Source organism: Dermacentor albipictus, chromosome 10, assembly GCF_038994185.2.
Source record: "Dermacentor albipictus isolate Rhodes 1998 colony chromosome 10, USDA_Dalb.pri_finalv2, whole genome shotgun sequence".
NCBI lineage: Eukaryota > Metazoa > Arthropoda > Arachnida > Ixodida > Ixodidae > Dermacentor > Dermacentor albipictus.
In genome coordinates this window covers 97,084,349-97,105,433 of record NC_091830.1, presented here as the reverse complement: position 1 = coordinate 97,105,433, position 21,085 = coordinate 97,084,349, and the positions used below count along the sequence as shown (strand labels likewise).

The window sequence follows — 21,085 nt, the reverse complement described above, 5'->3', positions numbered from 1 at the left end:
TTGTGCCTCCAATCAGCTCGCCAGAACAGTTAGGCACGAGCTTTGAACTGCATTGCTATGAGCTGCCAGAAGTGTGTGCTGCTGATGCGCATCAGAACAATGCCTGTGAAATTTCTTGATCAGTTTTAGTGAAGCAGACGCAATCCTGTGCCCATCTGGGGCATGTTGAAGAAGATGACAAAGACCTGCACCGCAAATACTCGAGTATGTCTGTTGCTGACACTTGCACTCACAGACCCAAAACATCTTTCAAGCTTACACACCTCGCTTCAAAGTCAGCTTGTCTTGCGAACATAATGTGCTGCGAGAAAGACACGGGTCGAACAAGCTTATTTCACTTTTCAGAGGCCTAGCACAGCAGCGAGAGCTTAAGGGGCATGGTTGCTATGGCAAGGTTTTCATTTGGGGCACCATTACCAGTGCTGCATTGCGAAAAACAGCATGCGACTTCCGTCACACTACCTCCAACACGTCTGTGTTGGCCGGCGCCTCTCCCACGCTCTCCTTCCTCCATGCCTTTTCCCGATAACAATGCCTTTCAGTGCTCTTTGCTTTAGTGCGTGGTCAAGCGAGGCTGTGTATCGGGCGGAGCTTTAAAAGAGGCCACTCATAAATGCGAAAAGCACTGAAAGGCATTGGCATCGAGAAAAGGCATCGCTACAAAGTACTGGCCATGCTCGCCACTTCTTTCTGTATAAGTAAATACAAATAAAAATTGGCTCACAAATGTACAGGACTTGACACAGCATAAGAATTGGGCATAAGAGTTAATGGAGAATAGCTTAGTAACTTGCGAATCGCTGATGATATTGCCTTGCTTAGGAACTCGGGGGACCAATTGCAATGAATGCTCACTGACCTTGACAGGCAAAGCAGAAGGGTGGGTCTAAAAATTAATCTGCAGAAAACTAATGCTTAACAGTCTCGGAAGAGAACAGTAGTTTACGATAATTAAGCAGCGAGGTACTGGAAGTGGTAAGGGAACACATCTACTTAGGGCAGGTAGTGACCGTGGATCCGGATCATGAGACTGAAACAATCAGAAGAATAAGAATGGGCTGGGGTGCGTTTGGCAGGCATTTTCAGATCGTGAACAGCAGGTTGCCATTATCCCTCAAGAGAAAAGTGTGTAACAGCTGTGTCTTACCAGTACCCATCTACGGGGCAGAAACCTGGAGGCTTATGAAAAGGTTCTCCTTAAATTGAGGACGATGCAACGAGCTATGGAAAGAAGAATGATAGGTGTAACATTAAGGGGGATAAGAGAGCAAGTTGGGGTGAGGGAACAAGCACAAGTTAATTACATCTTAGTTGAAATCAAGAAAGAAATGGGCCTGGCCAGGGCATGTAATGAGGCGGGAAGATAACTGATGGTCATTAAGGGTTACGGACTGGATTCAAATAGAAAGGAAGCGTAGCAGGGAGCAGCAGAAAGTTAGGTGGGCGGATGAGAGTAAGAAGTTCGCAGGGACAACATGGCCACAATTAGCACATGACCGGGGTAGTTGGAGAAGTATCGGAGAGGCCTTTGCCCCACAGTGGGCGTAGCCAGGCTGATGATGATGAAGCAAGTGATCATTGTTAGCATTGTGTTCAGTGGGGCTGGTTGGTTCATTTTTAGAATAAAGACAGGGACAGCACATCATAGAGTACAGGACAGCGCTCTGTGCTGTGCTCTTTACTCGCTCGCCCTGTGTTGCGCTGTTCCTGTTTTTATTCTAAAGGGATCATTGTCTGTGTTTATATATTTTTAAATAAGGTTTCCATTGAAACCGTTCAACGGTGTGGAGTAAACAAAAATATTGGGACATCTGAACATTTGAATATTATTCATCAAACAACCATGCAGGCTGACTGATCACTGGTTGTCCAGTTTTAATCTTTGAATAAGTTGGGAATCAAGCAACTGAATAACTGGTATTGCCAAAGGCCTGATTTAATGGTGCTTTTATAGTTTGTCAACTACCATTGGCAATATTGAATTAAGGCGTGTTTGTAAGATGGCATTATGTTGATAACTTCGAAGACAGTCTGTGAAAATGCACTGCCCACAGATAATTTTCGTGCGCGTGATACTGCTAAGCCAATTGTTCTTGTATGTCTTTAAAAAAATAGATGCTTTTTTTTATTTCAGATCAACCCATGCAGCACCTGTACTGTTCAGGTAAAGGCACTTCAAGAAGAAAATCGGGAATTAAAAGATGAAGTGGAACATATGAAGCGGATGGCAGAAAAACACGATTACATTTCTGGTAAAAAGCCTTTAAACATATGTTGCCACAACATTATACAGTCAGCAGCTGTCCTAACCTTGGTGCTTGACCACTTGCCATTGCTTTTGAAAAAGTTGAAGACCATTCAAAATAAGAAAGAAGTTAATTTCATGAAACATGTTTTTCAACGGAAAGGTTTTTGCTTCCGTTATTACCATGTGAACTTGGTCACAAAGTGCCAAACTATGTCATAAAAGGCGCTAGTAAGAACACTCTTCCTTTCCTATGAAAGCACAACAAAATTTTTCAGGTAAATGAAGAGAAAGAAGTTTTACACCATAATGCGTTCGTCGATTATCAGCCATTTCTAACATTTTTATAGGCCATTGAAAGGCAGTAAAATGGCCTGTATTTAGGATTTTTTCCAGTAAAAGCTTAAATTTTGCATCAGGCAAATGGTCAGGACCTGTGCAATGCTGAAAAAAAAATGCTTGGACGTAATATGGTACAATAGTGTACACATGTGACGACCACTCAAGAAAGCTGATATGGTGTGCTAATTTAACAATGAATTGAAAAAAAAATATGCAAACACTGCCTCTTGTGATAGCTCATTCTGTTCTTAAACTGAGAAAGCTTTGTTAGAATAATTTTTTGCTTAAAGGGAGAAAAAAGGATATTGAAGTGCTATTCCGCCGATCTCAAAATGTACAATACATCTTCTCACTTCAGGAAGCCTCTTGGCGCCAAAGACGGAATGCATGGATACGAGCGCTCCTGTGCCAATAAACAGAGGTTAGTCTAAACTGATTTTAAGGTAATTGCTTCATTGCTAGGGTGGTTATGAGCCTCTTCAGTCAAGCAGGGCTACTAGATTACTTGTGTTTACCAGCATGTCACTGTCTGCTAATTTCCTGCTTGGTGCCCTTACACAGCATTGGGCAGTGCATTGATACCGACTACTTGTGCCAGTCTAGTTAGAATTGGGCAGAATGCAATAAATAAAATAATAATAATAATAATTCCAGATTCTCGTAATTATCAAACGAGTAAGTTGGTGGGAATGAGCTGCCCAGTATTGTGTAAGGATGATGAGCCGGCCTTTAGTAGACAGCGACATGCTACTAAATGCATGTAATCTAGCAGCTCTGCTTGACTGAAGAGGCTCGTAACCACCCCAGTACTGAAGGAATCAACATAAAATCAGTTTGCACTACCCTTATGGCACAGTAACGCTCGTGTTTAGTACTACAGGCTCAATATATAACAAGAGATGAAAGGACGAGAGAAAAGAAATAAAATGTGCATGCATCCTCTAGCACAAAAACTTGGAAAAGGACAGCAGAAGCACAATGAGATAAACAAAGTGGCGAGTGATCGCTTTTTCATTCTGCGTAACTTGTGCATTTATCCACATCCAGTTTCATTTCACATGCTGCCATGGCTCAGTGGCTGCATTTTGACTGTGGTGCAATCCAAAAGCACCTGTCTGTTGTGATATACTAAAGAACCATAAGTGATTGCTTTCATAATTTCGTAACCAATTTATTTTGTAGAAGCACCCAAATTAGTCAAAACGACCTAAAACGGCACTTGGCAAGGTTGTAAATCAAGCCAAACAAACAGTTGGACCTTTTGTTGCTTGCCCAAAGGTGAATATATCTATCATATCCTCTGTCTTAGCTAGCGAACATAAATGCATGAAATGGTACTGTCAGAAAAATGAATTTTTCGCACTATCCTTAAACTTGTTCTCTGCAAGCTCCAAGTCTCTTCAAGTCAAAGGCAGGAACATGCACATTGGTATAGCAATGCATCATCAGAAATTGCTGTTTATTTAAAAAGGTAGTAAGCAGGATAACTTATCAGCAGGATAAGCCACTGATAACTTACACCATCACCAGACAGTAACTTTAATGTCATGAGCTTGTACAATTTCACTTGATGGAGGTCACTTTGGTGTTACATGACAAAAAAGTGTCACCTGATATTGAGGGCTATGGTGCTTATCAGAGTAGTATGCACTTGAGCTTTTCCTCTGCCTTTATGCTGTGTTTAGATATCATGAATGGATATGAAAGTGCCAGAAAAACCAAACTTGCCTCCGGTGGGAGCCGAACCCACAACCTCTTCACTACAAGTTGCGTTACCGCGGCAACTGTTCCAACTTCTAGATTCTTGGGTATTTTGTTTATGTGTAACCGTGGGTGTGTTAGCCAGTTCTATTCATGCCAATCCATTGGATGTGGACCATCCTTTTGGCCAATGGTGACGCATATGTGAGCTTTATGAGCAGGCAGCTGACCAATAAACTCTTGTATGCTATTTGAAGACATCAAACCTGCCTGATTCAAGGCCCTCATTATGAAATTAAAGACAAAGGGAACTGAGGGGCCCAATTTTGTTAAACACAATCATGTGAAATCAACAGATAATAAGCTAAATAAAGCATAAAGGAAGTTATCTGTATTTTTTATTTAAGTATAGAAATGATAAAGCAAAATGATAGTCGATGAAAAACAACTAGCTGCTATAAGTCATGTCAGTAACTGCTGCAGGTTACCGCATTGTTTCTCTCCTTTAAACTTAGCTATTTGTTCCTAGATGTGTCACCCGCTGTGGTTGCTTAGTGGCTATGGTGTTGGGCTGCTAAGCATGAGGTCGCGGGATCGAATCCCTGCCACAGCGGCTGCATTTCAATAAAGACAAAATGGAAAAGTGCCAGTGTACTTAGATACAGATGCACGTTAAAAACCCCAGGTGGTCCAGATTATTCAGGAGTCCCCCACTACAGTGTGCCTCATAATCAGATCGTGGTTATGGTATGTAAAACAGCATAATTTAATTTTTTGTTAGGTATGTCATTGCCAGCAAATTCTGAATCTTACTCTGCAAAAGGTTATGGGCTATACAGCTCCCACATGATATTTTTTTTTTCATGTTCCCAGGTGGACATTGGGGCCGGTGTGAGTGTTGAACAAGGCACCCTAGAGAAGCTATGCTAAGCATGCGAAAGTGGCCTTGGCAAATTTGCCAGGGCTCTTTTGTGAAATGTATTCACCCCAGAGGAGCTACGGTACGAACCGCTCCTGGGTGAGAAGAGCAACTTGCACTTAAACCAGCCATTCAAGGAGGCCTTGGACCCTATTCGTATCCGAGCTGTGATGGTATGTACGTCAGTCCTAGTGGTACCACTCCAAATTCCAGTCTTGGAACATTATTTTAAAAATTCGCATCTCCTCGTGCGTTACTTAGCAAGAGATATGCGCCAGCACAGCAGTTTGACTGGTCAAGCTCGGCACCACCAGGTAGCTGGACCGTACAGAGCGATCAGGCCACTTACGGACGTCTAGGCTAAAAGCTCCTTATCACAGCAATAGTAGCATGGAGAGGATTTAGTGTACGCCTCCACCTATCCATCAAAATCTCCAAATCTTGCCTGTGGTTAACAGAAAACCAAACACGCTTGTCATTGCGACAGAATGCTCGCAACACATGCTGCTTCAACAGCTCGCTTGGGATCGACTGCCAGTCAGCTGGCGGAGAAGTTTGAGAGGCTTGGTGCGCTGGCTCAAGACAACTAGAAGGAGGTGACAGGATGTCCCATCACAATGCAGAGCCAGTGAAGGCGGAGCTTAGCCTGGCGAATGAGATGGAGAAAAAGCATGGCTATGGAGGAGGGTAACTTGTAATTGGCTAAAGTTCTCTTAAAGGGCCCCTGAAACAGTTCGGACAAATTTTGTAGACACGTAGGATACAGCTAAAGTTAATCATTCACACCACAATTTGTGTGAAGCCTTGCGTATTAAGAGAGCCACTGACGATTACAAGTTACCCTCCTCCGTAGCCATGCGTTTTCTCCTCAACTTGTTTGCCAAGTGATCAGGGCTAAGCTCCGCCTTCACTGGCTCTGCGTCAGGACGGCACGTCGTGCCGTCTACTTTCAGTTCTCTAAGACCGAGTGCGCGAAGCCTCTCCAACCTCTCCACCAGTTGCTTGGCAGTCGACCCCAAGCGAGAGCTATCGAAGCAGAGCGCATTCTGAGCAGTCTGTCGCAACGCCGAATGTGTCTGGCATTCCGGTAACCACAGCTGAGCGGACTGATTGGTCTGCACTGTCTAGCCACCTGTTGGCGCAGAGCTTCACCAGCCAAACAACGAGCTAATATTGCTCTGTCTCGGCGTAAAACAATTTAAGCATTTACAAAAACATGTTAACGATTACGCTCGGGCAAAATATTTACACCAGCAGCAAGGAAGAATATACTTTGTTACTGTTACTGTTTTTGGTCAAGCTCTGTGCCATCAGGTGGCTGCGCCATGCAGTTTGTGCTTCTGCTCATCGTGTGAAACGGCACAGTCAAACGGCCAGGCCCTGTCTCCTTGTGCTTGCATTTACCCAAATACCGGACTCGCGAAACTCTATTGTGGTTTTTAGTAATCCTCCGGTGTAAAGTGACGGCTGCAAACGTGCAAATCCTGGCGCCGATTCGATATCGATAGTCCGATGCACTGCAGCCACTTCGCTCGTCTGCTGCCTTGCAGAGGGACTGGTGTCGCAGCTCGACATTGCCAGTTACGTTTTCAGCCTTCAACGTAACAAACGCGAATCGTGTTTCTTGCGAAAGGACTGAGACCGACAATGACTGCGGAGCTCTCGTAAAAATGGAGCACGTTGCAACACAAGCAGACGACATTTGCTGTGCGCCAGAAGTGTAGTGACAAATTTTTCTTGTGCATTCTCTTTCTGTTACTTTCTTTTTATAGAAACAAATTAACTAACATTCCAACTATTAAGAACAACATTGGTTCACCATAAAGTTAAAAAAATTATTGATGAAGCGCGCTGGGCGGCCAGTCCGATAGCTTGCCCTACCAGCATCATTAGGACAGTTTACATCAAATGGTTAGATGCGGCTGAAAATTCAGCCGAGTGGTGTGCTGTGATCGGCAGCAATGTAAATTTTTGAAATCTTATAATAAATTATGTGCTTTAACCGGAGCACTTACATGTGTCAAATAATGATCAGAAGGACCTATCCTCTAATGGCTCAGTATGTTTGTACAGAATCATCAAAATCATTTCGGGGTCCCTCTAATGCGAGATGCTTTACACAGATTGTTGTGCGAATGTTTTACTGTAGCTGTGCCCCACGTGCCTAGAAAATTTGTCTGGACCATTTCGGGGACCCAAAAGTGTGTCTTAGCAACAAGGCTGTATGTCAACGCTTATTAGCCTTCATATAGCTGTGATACTTTAGTGTTGCTATCATTGCTTCCAATTTTGGGTGAAGCTTCAACTGTTTTTGTCATTGAAATTCATTTTTTCTGATTGCCCGATAATTTGATAAGGTTTACGCACCCTTTTGGGTAAGAGAAATTTGCTGTGAGGATAAATGAATTTATAAAATGTCAAATTTTCATTCAACGAAATTTTTATACAACGAAGTAAAGTGCTGGTTTTACTGGCTTCGTTATAGAGGATTACCTGTACGTGCAAATGAATTATATAAAATTCCAATGAATAGCTGCTAACACACTGACCTGTTCTTTATGCATGCCAAAGAGCTTGGTGCCAGTACTGAGATGTTTATCTTCATTCTGCCTCTGCTCTTTACAATATCGTGGTGCACACTTGATAACTGCAGACCCTGGCTCAAAGTACACAACGTAGCTAAATTACTGTGTGATGATGTTTTATGACTGACACTAGCGGTGTGGCCTGCACTTAAATATAGCATAAGGCTTCAATTTGTTATTATTTTATTAGACAGCTAGAAAATCCTGTATGCATCGGTAATCTTATGCTGTATTTCTTTTACAGACTACACATGCTACAAGTTTCCCTCTGCCAGCCTCTCCTACATAAAGAACATCATCTCCTCAGTACTGGCAAGAGAAATGAAAGAGCCTGAAGCTCAATAAATTTGTGGGCTATTGTATAAAAGGAATGATTCACATGCTTTTTGTTAATCACGAAGTTGTTTCTTTTCATAACACCACAGGGAAAGAGGCCTTGCAATGGAAAGCTAGAAAATGCACCTTGAAGATGTCCCGAGGCCAAGCCATGCCTCAATGGCGAATATCAACATTAGTTAATTTCATGTTGCATTGCACCTTACAATCCATAAATGTAATATTGCATTGCACTTTACAATCCATAAACTTAATGTTGCATTCCACTTGAAAATCCATAAACTTATTGTTGCATTCCACATGAAAATCCATAAACTTATTGTTGCATTCCACTTTACAATCCATAAACTTAATGTTGTATTCCACATTACATTTCATTGAAATACAATTGTTCGTCCATGGGAATTCCATAGAAAGTCAAGGCAATAACTGGTAAATGAAATTACAATGGTTTCACGGTGGCCACTTTTCAATGCTGGTCAACAAATCTGCAATAGTGGGACAATGATATTTCAACAAAAATTTTGTTGATTGAGCAATAGGACGGCAATGGAATATCTACTAAGAGTCAACACTAATTTTCATAAGGGTAAGGAACAGTTTTAGCTCAGGGATTCATCGCTCACCGAGCGACGGTTCAAAATCCAATCCAGTCAATCAAATTACGAGAAGGAAGACGGCGCTGTGTGCTCTCGAATGTAACCACGTGATGTAAACATCCGTCTAGCAAACGGGGTCCAGCATGTTCGTGGCGTAGTGATTAGCTTGTGTTGCGTACGCGAGTTCGTCGTTGTGTTTACCGTCGTCAAGGAATGAAATGCGACGACGCGGCCTTGAGCCTTTAAACCGATTCTGTGCTCAACCTTGGTGTGCCTAGAATCGCTCATACATAGCTACACGATTAAGGTAAGAGGGGTTCAGATTCATGTGCAACTCATGTGCTTTCAGTTACTTGCCGTCGTACGTTTCGCCGCGTCAATTTGTGGCGCGGATAAACGGCGCTCGCCATATCGTCTTTCATCCTGTGACGACTGTGCGTAAATCTTGTTGCGGAAATCACTGAAACATGGTAGACGCATTAAGGTAAAAGGCATCCAGATTCATGAACAACTCGTGTGCTTTCAGTTACACTCTGTAGTACGTTTTGCAGCGTAACAATATGCGCTGCGGGGAAACAGCACTGGCGTTTCTTTATGCAAAAAGCGATTAGACGTGCAGACAGGACACAAGAGTAGAGAAGTGGACAAGACGAACGCCGTAACTGAAGGGAGCACTGAGGCGAAGAAGAAAGAAGACACAAAACTCATCTGCGCAACTCATGGTAACACCACGTGTCAGTCGGGTACACGTGCCGGTCTACGTGAGATATAACTGTTAAGGCACTTAAGCTCTTCCTTATGCAAAGTAATCGAAGGCTGACTGACGCACGCACTTCCACGATTGTAGATATGCCATGCCTCCACCATAAGACGCGTATCTTCATTCTTATGCCTGTACAATATCGGGCATTCATCTAGCTCTGGCGTGCAGTTACAATCTTGGCAATGTAGGGAAAGATTAGAAGGCGATCCACCGGTTAACGACCTTTTATGTTCCATTAGCCTCTGATTGATGCACTTCTCTACTCTTGTATCCTATCTGCACGCCTCATCTCTTTTTGCATAATGAATCCTTACCAACTAGCCGCCGCTGGCATCAGTCAGGAAGATCTATGCCAAGATACTCTATGCCCGAATCTACAGCAAAATATTATAGTTGCTAGTACTCCCAAGCGCGAGAATGCGAACCGCTACGTCCGGATGAAGCAGATGCTCATCTCGGGCAAGGTATATGAGCTCAGTGCCTACGAGACCGCCCCGCACTCCACGTGCAAGGGAGTGATCCGCAACATCCCTCTTCAAGACGGCCCTGACATCATCGATGCCAAGATTGTCAACACCAATAATCCACTCGCCTTAGCAGCGAAGAGAATAGCTCAAACCGGCACGGTCATCGTCGCGTTCGACGGGCATCGTGTACCGAACTTTGTCAGGTATGGACCGTTACTCATGCAGTGCTCACTCTACCGCAAGCAACTCGACGTGTGCTATACGTGCGGCCGCCTCGGTCATCGCGCCGACGTGTGTCCCAATCCAGCTGACGCTATTTGCCGTGGCTGTGGTGCCCCTAGTCCCGATGAGCAGCATCAGTGCACCCCCAAGTGTAAGCTCTGTGGTGGCCAGCATCTCACGGCTAATAAGGACTGTGCTCAAAGATTCAAGATCCCATACATCGTGCGTCGTCGTCGCAGTGAGCGCGCCAAGATGGCCGGTGCCGTGTCACCGTCCCCTCATCAGCGCTCGGACAGACACTGCGGAACTCGTCCAGGCTTCGTCCACTCCGGGTGCTCAGCGCAGAGGACGCTCCCGTTCCAGAGGCCGCTCGACAGTCCGTTCCGTATCCAGGGGCCACTCCGCCTCCAGGGCACGTTCCGGCTCCCGCCAAGGGTCCAGAAGACGGGCCTGTTCCCGGGGACGCTCCGGTTCTCGGCCTCGCTCCAGCTCCAGGCCGGGGCGCGACACGTCGAGGCGGACCAGGTCCCGCTCCCGCACGCCCACCGCCCTTAGAAGCAAGTTCACGCTCTCCTGGGCCTACAAGGTTCGAGGGGGACGTGTGGGTCCAAGAGGTGACGACCCGCCTCGCGATTCGCACCACGCACACGAGCTCGAGGAGTTGCGCCGAGTTAACGAGCAGTTGAGGAAAGAAAACGCGCAGGTTAGACAAGAAATGTGCAGGCTAGCTGCGGAGATGGCGGAGATTAGGAAACTCGCGCTTTCACCCTCCTCGCCGCAAGCCCCTATGGCCCCGGTCGCCATGGATACATCCGAGACATCCCACGTGGCGCGCGCGCCCAAGCGTCGAGCGGTAGAGAACAGAGAGGAAGACGAAACCATAAAATTGCTCTCAGAACTCAAGAATGCTTTCGCCAGCATGCAGGCTAGCTTAGCAAAGTCCAGGAAGCTATATCGCACCCAAAAATGGGGTTAGGTGCACTCAGTGAACGGATAGGCAAATTAGAGGAGGTCGATGCCAGGAGAGAACCCAGCCCCGCTCCTTCGCAAGTCGCAGCACGACGTCATGTACTAGCACCACCGACGGAGGGCGCGATTCTCAGGGCCGTTCAAGCCTCCTCTCAGCCTAGCCATGGATAGTGCGGACGAGAACTTTAGTATTTGGCAATGGAACTGCGGAGGGTTTCCCAACAAGAAGCCGCTTCTGCAGCAATATTTAAGAACTCTCACGGTTAAGCCCCAAATCATCGCTATTCAGGAAGTTGCAACTAGTACTCCTATCAAACTCGCAGGTTATCTGGTAGTATCCTCACATTCAGGAGGCTGGGGAGTTGCTACCCTTGTCAGCAAAACGTACAATTGCCTCTCTCGCGACTTCGGCCCAGTGTGTGATGGCATCGAGTACGTCATGACTGAAATCCTCATGAACCCACCCAGAAAGGGCCTCAGAAGAAACAGCCTTTATATCCTCAACGTATACTGCAGCCCCAGCTACCGCAGGGCGAGGGCGAACTCTCTCCTCAAGAGGGCCGTCAGCCTGGCCGGTGGGCACCCCCTTGTCATCGTCGGGGATTTCAACGGTCCACATAGAGTGTGGGGGTTCACCCATGACACGCCCAAGGGACGCGAACTGTGGCAGACTGCGATGGAACTGGACTTGACCCTTATCACCGATAAGGACTTCCCCACTAGGAGAGGCAACTCCGCATGCCGGGACACTACCCCAGACCTCTCTTTTGTCAAGAACGTAGGGGAGGTCAAGTGGGTCAACACGGCTCTAGACCTCGGAAGTGACCACTACGTCATCGAAGTCTCCTTCCCGATAGCCCGCTATAAGACGAGGAAATTCAAGCTGATCGACTGGGGCGTTTTCCGCAAGATCAGAGCCGAGCGCGCACCGATGGCGGAGACAGATTTTGAAGGTTGGTGCAAAGGGATAAGGGATGACGCCGCGGCAGCAACCAAGGAGGTAGTCACTGAGCTCGACGTTGACAAGATGGATAGCAGATTGGCGCACCTGCTGGAAGCCAAGCAAGCCCTCCTCACGAGATGGAAGGGGCAGAAGCATAACAGGCGGCTCCGCAAGAAGGTTTCGGAAGTTAACAGGGAGATCGAACATCACTGCAAGAACCTGTGTAAGCAACAATGGGATGAGCTCTGCGAATCCGTCGAGGGTCAGCTCAGATCAGGCAAGAGCTGGGGTCTGCTCAAACACCTTCTCGATGAGGGCAGCACCAGATCCAGCCAGAGACGATCCCTCGCGCGAGCCATCCTCCTCGCTACGGACTCTACCCCGGACGTGTCTATTGTCGACAGGCTCATAGAGAAGTACCTGCCGGTCGCGGATAGCTCTGCCCCTACCCAGTTCCCGGACTACGCAGGGTGTGCGGGGGCGGAGTTGGACCAGGACTTTACCGCGGCCGAGAACTCGAGATGTCCTCTTCTCACTCAACGTGAAATCTGCCCCTGGTCCAGATGGCGTCACTAACAGGATGCTGAGGAATCTCGATGATGAGTCGATAGACTTCCTCACTGAAAGGATTAATGAAGTCTGGCGCAGTGGACAGGTCCCCACACAGTGGAAGGCGGCCTGCACGGTACTCATCCCCAAACCCGGTAAAGCACCAGGAATAGAGAATCTACGACCAATTTCCCTGACGTCCTGCGTTGGTAAGTTTGCAGAGCATGCCTTGCTCAACCGGCTCAAGGTACACATCGTAGCCAATGACATGTACACCCACAATATGATTGGTTTCAGAGCCGGCCTCTCGACACAGGACGCCATGAAGCTGATAAAGCATCAGATCATCGACCGGAGCACGGGAGATACCAGAGCCATCCTTGGACTAGACCTGCAGAAGGCATTCGACAATATTTCACACGAGTTCATTCTCCAGTCTATTGCCGGCCTCGGGCTCGGGAAGAGGGTCTACGACTTCGTCCGATCCTTCATTAGCCAGAGAACTGCCAAGCTCAAGATCGAAGGATACCTTTCGCAAGAGATCACCCTCGGTTCACGCGGCACGCCTCAGGGCTCAGTCATCTCGCCAACATTATTTAACATCGCAATGATCGGGCTTTCTAAGGAGCTCGCGAAGATTCAAGGAATCAACCACACTATCTACGCAGATGACATCACCATCTGGTGTGTCGGCGGGAGCGACGGCCAAGCTGAAGCCGCCATGCAGAGCGCCATCGATGCGACCGAGCGCTTCCTCCGCCCCACTGGGCTCAGATGTTCTCCATCAAAATCTGAGCTACTTCTCTACAAGAAAAGACCCAGAGGTGGCGGCCATCGTGATTGGAAACCGGCGTCCGAAAGCGAAATACGGCTTTTCACTGGTGACGGGTCTCCGGTGCCTAGAGTGGACTCACTCCGAATATTGGGGATGTATATCGATTCTAACGGTTCCAATGGAACCGCACTCAGAAAGATCACCGCCAAGACGGAGAGTGCTCTCGGCCTCTTTCGGAGGATCGCCAACAGGCACCGGGGAATCAAGGAAGAAAATCTCATCCGCATTATACATGCTTTTGTTCTCTGCCACCTTTCATACTCGGCGGCCATGCATAATTGGCATGTGGCTGAGAGGAACAAGCTCAATTCACTCATCAGAAAGGTTTTTAAGCTTGCCCTCGGCTTGCCTGCAAGCACCCAAACCGAAAACCTGTTGAAGCTCGGAGTCCACAACACGCTCGAAGAGATTATCGAGGCACAAGAGCACTCACAGCTGCTCAGTCTATCCGGCACCCCGACGGGCCGCAAGATACTCGACGAGATGGGCCTCAATCCTGTCGACCAGTGCCCTGACGCCATGCGGATTCCCAGCGACATCAGGTCTCAACTGCACATCGCGCCCCTGCCTCGCAATATGCACCCCGCAAACAACGTCGGCAGACGTCGGGCTAGGGGTAGAGCTCTACTCGAGCATGTCCGCAATAACCACATTGAGGCAAGCTTCGTGGATGCCGCGGCATATGTCCAACAAGAGGCATTCGCCGTCTCCATCGTATACTCCAATTCAAGGCTCACTTGCTGCGCTACGGTACGCACTTCAAGGCCCGTCGTAGCCGAACAGGTTGCAATCGCGCTGGCTGTGCTCGATGGTCGCAGAGAGGCAATATATAGTGATTCCAATGCAGCCATTAAGGCCTACCAAACCGGTATGGTCTCCCCCCAGGCCCTCCGCATTCTCCAAAGCGCCAAAAGTATCTCTCCGCATTCTCTATTTTGGTTTCCCGCTCACTTGGGGTTGATTGAGGGTTCTCCCTCTAACCCTAACGAGGGCGCACACGAGGCCGCGCGAGGACTCACTGACCGCGCCGCCTCAGCAGTCCCTCAGCCCCGCGGTGAACCCTTGCTTACGTTTAACGAGATCACCACGCACTACTATCTGTCAAGACGGGTCTTCCCCCTCCCGCACCCCGCCTTATGTAGGGCGCGGGCGGTTACCCTTCGACTTTTACAAGCCCGTGCGTACCCTAACCTCGCGGTTTTTCATGCCATATACCCGGAAAGATACCCCAGTGCGGACTGCCCTGCCTGTGGACTAAGGGCAACATTGGACCATGTGTTGTGGGGGTGTGAAGCCATCGGCTCCTCCTTCAGCGAGGATAGGTGGGCTGCGCTCTTGGGCAGCCCCGAACTCAGCGACCAAACCCTGGCCGTCCAGAGTGCCCGCGACCGGGCCGTCAAGCTCGGCTTGGCGGTCCCTACGTGGGACTAGCCGGGTGGCGCGGGGTCTCCCCTGCGTCTTCTCTGGACCAAAATAAAGTTACTTCACTCACTCACTCACTCACCAACTAGCTCAGTTTTCTGTCGTTCTAAGCTCGCGTTTCTATCGTGTTTCGTACGCTGACAATTGTCGGCATGTCTGTGGTTGCTCCGACCCTTGCCAAAAGACATCTGTGCTTTTAATCAAAACATAATAGGCGCCTCCCCATAGCAGGCTGCACGGAAGATCTCCGCCGCACTTGAAGGTTTGATGAAGGTATGCTTCGAGAGTCGGTAGTGCTTAAACAAACAGCCGTGGAAACTTGTGAGAAACCGCGGGCGATGGTGATTGTGGGTATACGCTGCGAATGCATGAGCGGCATTTACGAACGATCATTTTCATGTGTTTACGGCACCTCACGCGCCGGCCGTCTACAGACGACAATGTTACTGGCAGAAAGGGGGAGGGTGAAGAGAAACCCGCAGTTGACGGTCGTGAACTTTCACTTTACTTACGAGCTATGCACCCAAAGCTCCAGACTCTGTCGATTAAGTTACACAGTGTAGCTTTTTTATTGGGCTCCTCCCAAATCTTGGGATAATAAAGTATGACACTGATAGTCACACCTCACTGCATGATCAAATTTTTCACTGCAATAATTTTCTGGACAACGGATATAAATTAAGACATATCAGAAGGGTAGAGTAGTCTTGGAGACTAGTGTACTTGGAAAAGCTGAAGTGGGAAACAAAAACGGATTTCACGTCATTCTTTGCACCTGTCCCAGCATTGTGCACGACCAGTGCCCTATTTTCACCTTATTTAACTTTTGCACTAGGTTCAGTGTTATATGGAATGCGTTCAGAGCACACAGCAATGTTCTTCGGCTCGCCGCCATCACACAAATGCGGCGCCGTTACTTTCAGGGGTTCCTCTAATCATCTGCGTTCATCTGCTTTAGTTTTCGTTATAACATCAAAATGATGACGGCATACTTTTGTTTGTTATTTATTTTCACGAGCACTGTGGTAAGTTGTAAAAGACATAAGACCACCTGAAAGTACTATGATCAGCTTCACTGTCTTATTGTAATCTCCATCGGTAAAGTGAGGCTAACACGTCATATACTTTTCAAACAGTTTTTCTGCACCTTTTGCCACATGTACCATGCTGAGAAATTATTTTTCTATTGTGCTGCACTCTGCTGTTCTGATTAAGTCGCATGGAAAGCGGTGGTACTAGACAAATTATCCTTTTCTTGTACTTGTGCCACACAGCAGCTGAATGGCACAACACCATCATATAACACAATCCTATGAAGGCCTCAACAATTTGTTTTACTGCACCAAAATAATTTTTTATATATGGGGTTTTACGTGCCAAAACCACTTTCTGATTATGAGGCACGCCGTAGTGGAGTATTCCGGAAATTTCGACCACCTGGGGTTCTTTAGCGTGCACCTATATCTAAGCATACGGGTGCTTTCGCATTTCGCCCCCATCTAAATGCGGCCGCCGTGGCCGGGATTCGATCCCGCGACCTCGTGCTCAGCAGCCCAACACCATAGCCACTGAGCAACCCCGGCGGGTAATGCACCAAAATAAGAATGATGATAAACAGCACGCGCAAGCACGACACAAACTTAGCTGAACACACTCAAAGAAGCCATTCCACAATGCTGCTCGGCGCCTTCCCAAAGGTTTGTGCTGGAACAGTGGCATCTCCACTGAACAGGTGGCAGCAACTGTCACCTTCTGCTTCACACCCTTGCCCAAACACTGCGCAACACAGGACGTATGCTCATGTATGCTTTCATCGAGCGGCCGTGAGAGAGAGGTAGAGAGTACAATGAATACAGAGGAAAAAAATTCATGAGTCATTCCACTCTGTGAATGTGGATGACCAGTGAATCTGTTTAGCGCAAGACGCAGAGGGGACCCAGAATATTGCACAAAGGTACGGACATATTTATTGTCCTAATCTGTGGTGATCATGGAGATTCAGGTTCATAGACACATTGGCGTATCGCCTCTGTTAAGAAATGTGTCCGTCACGCAAGACATTGAATGGCCCACACCCCTTAATCGATAGCTTATACCCCCATAGACTCGGCCTCCCAATTACGACGACACAAAAGATATGAATTCTGCGCTGGAATGATGAGCGGCAACGGAGCCAGCTGTGGAAGACGACAATGCTCGCGCCATAGCCGATGATGAAAGTTGATGAAGTGATGACGAAACATATCTTCAAAAACATCTGTTCTTACCCGTGTGCCTGGAACCTTTTAGGGCCCACGAGTGACAAGAATAGTTGAAGGGCGTGTTAAAGCTTCCCAAGCCCATAGGGATATGTACCATTGAACTTGGACCCTTTCTGCACTATCACCAGGATCGGCCCACATGATCATTTATTGTGGTTGTCGGACGTCGAAAAAGTATGGAAGGTCAGTCATATAAAGCTTTGCTGTAAAACATGCGCAACAATACTTACATTATGTTTTAAATGCTTACAGCAGCAGCACTATTATACCAATCTTCAAAACTGGCAGCAGTAACAGAGCATGCGGTATTCAATATAGTTGTCGTATGAGTACTCTCAGAGTGAATGGACCATAATCACCGTAACATGCCATTCTCGCTGACATGTCTAACAAACTCCTGCTGATTATTTGTTGGCTATGAACAAGGCCAGGTGGGAAGCCCAATGCTAGTACCGGTTTTCAACAGTGGTGTCTCCTTGCCAAGCAATGTCCTCAGGTGACATCAACTGTGGACGTGGGTGGGACCCAAACCAGCAAATCAAAGCGTCTGTAGATGTTGCTGAACACATTGCCGACACGTCAGATGTTCTTAAGTTTTGAATCCCACCTGCTTGCGCTTCTTACGCAGCCATGCACTTCTTCAAATAGGCATATTTGCCTGTTTGGTACCGTAATCCTTTACTGGCATTTTCTTTCTAATGACACCTTGGTTGGTAAAAAGCCTCTTGAACCTGTTAGAGAAGTCTGTGTGCCTGGGCCGAGTCGTCACAGTGGACCTGGTTCATGAGGATAATACCAAAAAAGAATGAAATGGAGTGGCTTGTTCAGTCTATTTTTCCTTAGAAGAGAAAACTACACAATCAGTGCATTCCATAAATACTGAGCTGGAGAGCTGAAATTTGGTGGAAAACAAACTACAAAGAAGCAGGATAGCTAGAGATCACTGTTACCTTAAAAGTTTCACATGCAAGGGAACCCACAGTGTGTACAAAGATATGTGTAATGTGGGTTCTCAAGGTATGCAAAAGTTATCACAACTTTGTTATTTTTATTTGTTTGAATGCTTTTTTTTACTTTTAGTATCTTGCACCCTCAGCTACCTGCACCTCATTCTCTTTCATTGTTTCCAGTTTTTTAAACGTCACTTTTTTGCCACCTCCTCAGGGCATGGCATGTGTCGTCGTTTCCTTGCCATATATAGTGACACCTTGGGTCGCTGGGTATGTACAGTACTCACGGATTGAAATAGGACATTCGGAGCGCGTGGCCGCCGCTACATGAAGCGCCGCCCGTGGATGCTCATGGAACCAAGGTGAGGCATTGAGGTATAGCGCGAGGGGGAGAACATCTACAAAGCAGAATTGCTCCTTCCGGCCTCCAACGAGCCGGCCTGTGGTTTACCACACTGCCTGCGTGGCGCTGCAAGGCTTGCGTGCCTTCGTGTGTCGACCGAAATGGTTCGGCGGTGCGCACTGCCCGTTTTTCGGCGTCGTCTGTTTGCGCATGTGCGCGAGCAGACGACGATCTCGTTACACGCGTTTGGCGAGGCGGCACGCATGCTGTGCAATTCAGACACAGGATTCAGCTACGAGATAGCGCCGTATGTGCGTTCCTAGACATGATCTACACTTGCACAAAAGAAAAGAACGCTTATTTCGTCCGTGTCGTAACGACAAAAAAGAAAGAATTAGTCACAGGTCTGTCCTCGTGCAACATTTAAACGAAGTCCCAGTATTTTGTTCATTCGCCCTTAGCAGCGAATACGGCAGACATTCTGCGTGGCAAGCTTTCGTAGAGGCTATCAGCCAAGGAAGAATGCGCTAGCTTCTCCAATTCTTGAACAGCCGCCCACACTATGTCCAAAAAACACCCGTGGAGTGGCCGACGAGACAGGGCCTTCTTTATTTCAGCCGATACATTATCAATAATATTCATGTCCGCACGTTCCAGGGGCCAGTTCAACACCAGTACACACCTGTCTTCCAGCAGGCGAGTCACGGGTGCTGCGGTGTGAACTGCGCTCCGGTCGTGCTGCAAGTAAAACAAGCCACCCTCAAATGGGCCATCCAGCGCGAACGGCATAAGGATGGTGTCGAGGAGGCCTAAGTATGCTGCGGCATTAAGGCGGCCGTCCAGGCGCTCAAGCGGACCTAAGCCGTCTTTGGAAATACAGCCCCACACCTTGACGCTGCATAGACCGCTGCTTGCAACACGATGCAGATTGGGGGCGTCGAACCTGGGTGAAGGAAGCGGAAAGAACAGAAGACATTATTTTACTTCACTGCGATTGATAACCGCGACGATAGGGGGTCCTGCTCTTGACTGTTGGCAGAATGCACTGCCTTTAGTGACCATTTCTACGAACTGCTTGTGTCCGACGCGCGAAACAAGGCGCCGGTGAAAAGTTTTTCGGCGTGCGCTCTCTCCTCGTGATAGCGGAGTGCACGGAATATAAAACGTAGCTTTTGATGAAAACGCACACCTATAGCTGCCACATACCATCTATCCCATCTATCATGCGCTACGGGAATGTAAAGAAAGATAAACCGAGAGCGTCGTCTGCTCGCGCAGGTGCGCACCGTCGAGCCATATCGGTCGGCACACGAAGGCGCGCAAGACTTTAAGCGCCACAATAGCAGTGTGTTAAACCACAGGCCGGCTCGTTGGCGACCAGAAGGAGAAAATCTGTTCCGTAGATGTTCTCCCCCTCGCGCTATACCACAATGCAGCACTTTGGTTCCATGAGCATCCACGAGCGGCGCTGCATGTAGCGACGGCCACGCGCACCGAATGTCCTATTTCAATCCGTGAGTACTGTACACAAATGGACAACCTACAGCTGATTGATGTATGGCGTAGTTTGTTGTATGGCGTTGTATGTTTTATGGCAACTTCAGCACAGGGTATGTTGAACTGGGTAAGTGCTCATTCTTGGCTAACCCCCAGAATGGATGTGCTAGTAGACAGTTTGAGTTTAGGGTACGCTCGACCATTGCGTGCGCTATAAAATAACGGGTCGTCACTGGGCATGCGCAGAATGAATAACGACCCATTGCGCATAGCGTACGCATGCTATTTGTCTGATTTAGCGTTAGCATCTTTGCGGCGTTTGCTTTGTTAGCGTGAAACATGGCGGTGGTCCCGGCTGCCCGCTTCGAATAAAATTTGGCTTTGCTTTTGTAAAATCACTTCTATCGTAGCAAATGACTGTGTAAACTACTTTCGCTTAATCTGAGGCCGCTTCGACGACATAGTATTATTTATAACCTTGGTGTGTTTTTGGAGATCGCTTCTCGTTTCGAACGAGTGGACGCCTAATGCAAGAAACATTCGAGATGTAAGCGCCACCTACCGCTACAATCAGGGGATAGTTGCAAGAATGGCATATGGCCTCTGAGATTCGAAGATCTCGCAGGCAAATGAAAACTGTAAAAAACGTGCGCCGCTCAGCGTAGGCTATACTATAGCGTGTACCATACGCTAAGCTAAAACTGTCTAGTGAGATATATCGGGTATGAAGCCTTAAATGCATTTAGATATTTATGTATTTGTCTGCGCATACACCTTTCATCACTGGACCTTCTGCAAATTCGCGCTAACGTTACCTATCTGCATACCTGCTCAAGAGTACTCGCCATGAGTATGAGCCCATGCTGCAACTAGAAATAGTGCATCAATTTTCCAGCCGATGAGCATGTCCATTGAACATGGGACCCAAGAAGACTCCGGGTGACTGGTATTTGAATGAGACCTACCAGTGTTTGATGCTACCAGCCCGACCGCTAGCCATTGCTACACATTCAAGGCTTCGCAGCAGGACTGCATGGAGCTGCTATTTTCAACAAAACCTCTCATCTAACCACCTCAACGTTGTCCCCTTGACAAGGATCACACATCGCCTTTATCTGTGACCCAGAGAGCAAATAG

General features: G+C 47.5%; 1 protein-coding gene and 1 long non-coding RNA gene across 6 annotated transcripts in view; both read left to right on the top strand.

Moving 5' to 3' along the window:
* Positions 1-21,085, top strand: part of LOC135897286 (probable cytochrome P450 12a5, mitochondrial) — a 169,632-nt gene that overhangs the window by 85,718 nt on the left and 62,829 nt on the right. The gene's annotated exons all lie outside the window — the stretch shown is intronic.
* On the top strand, positions 1,941-8,309 carry LOC135897287 (uncharacterized). The gene is made up of 3 exons (XR_011508862.1): positions 1,941-2,252; positions 5,162-5,380; positions 8,037-8,309. It is a non-coding gene; the product is annotated as an uncharacterized lncRNA (long non-coding RNA).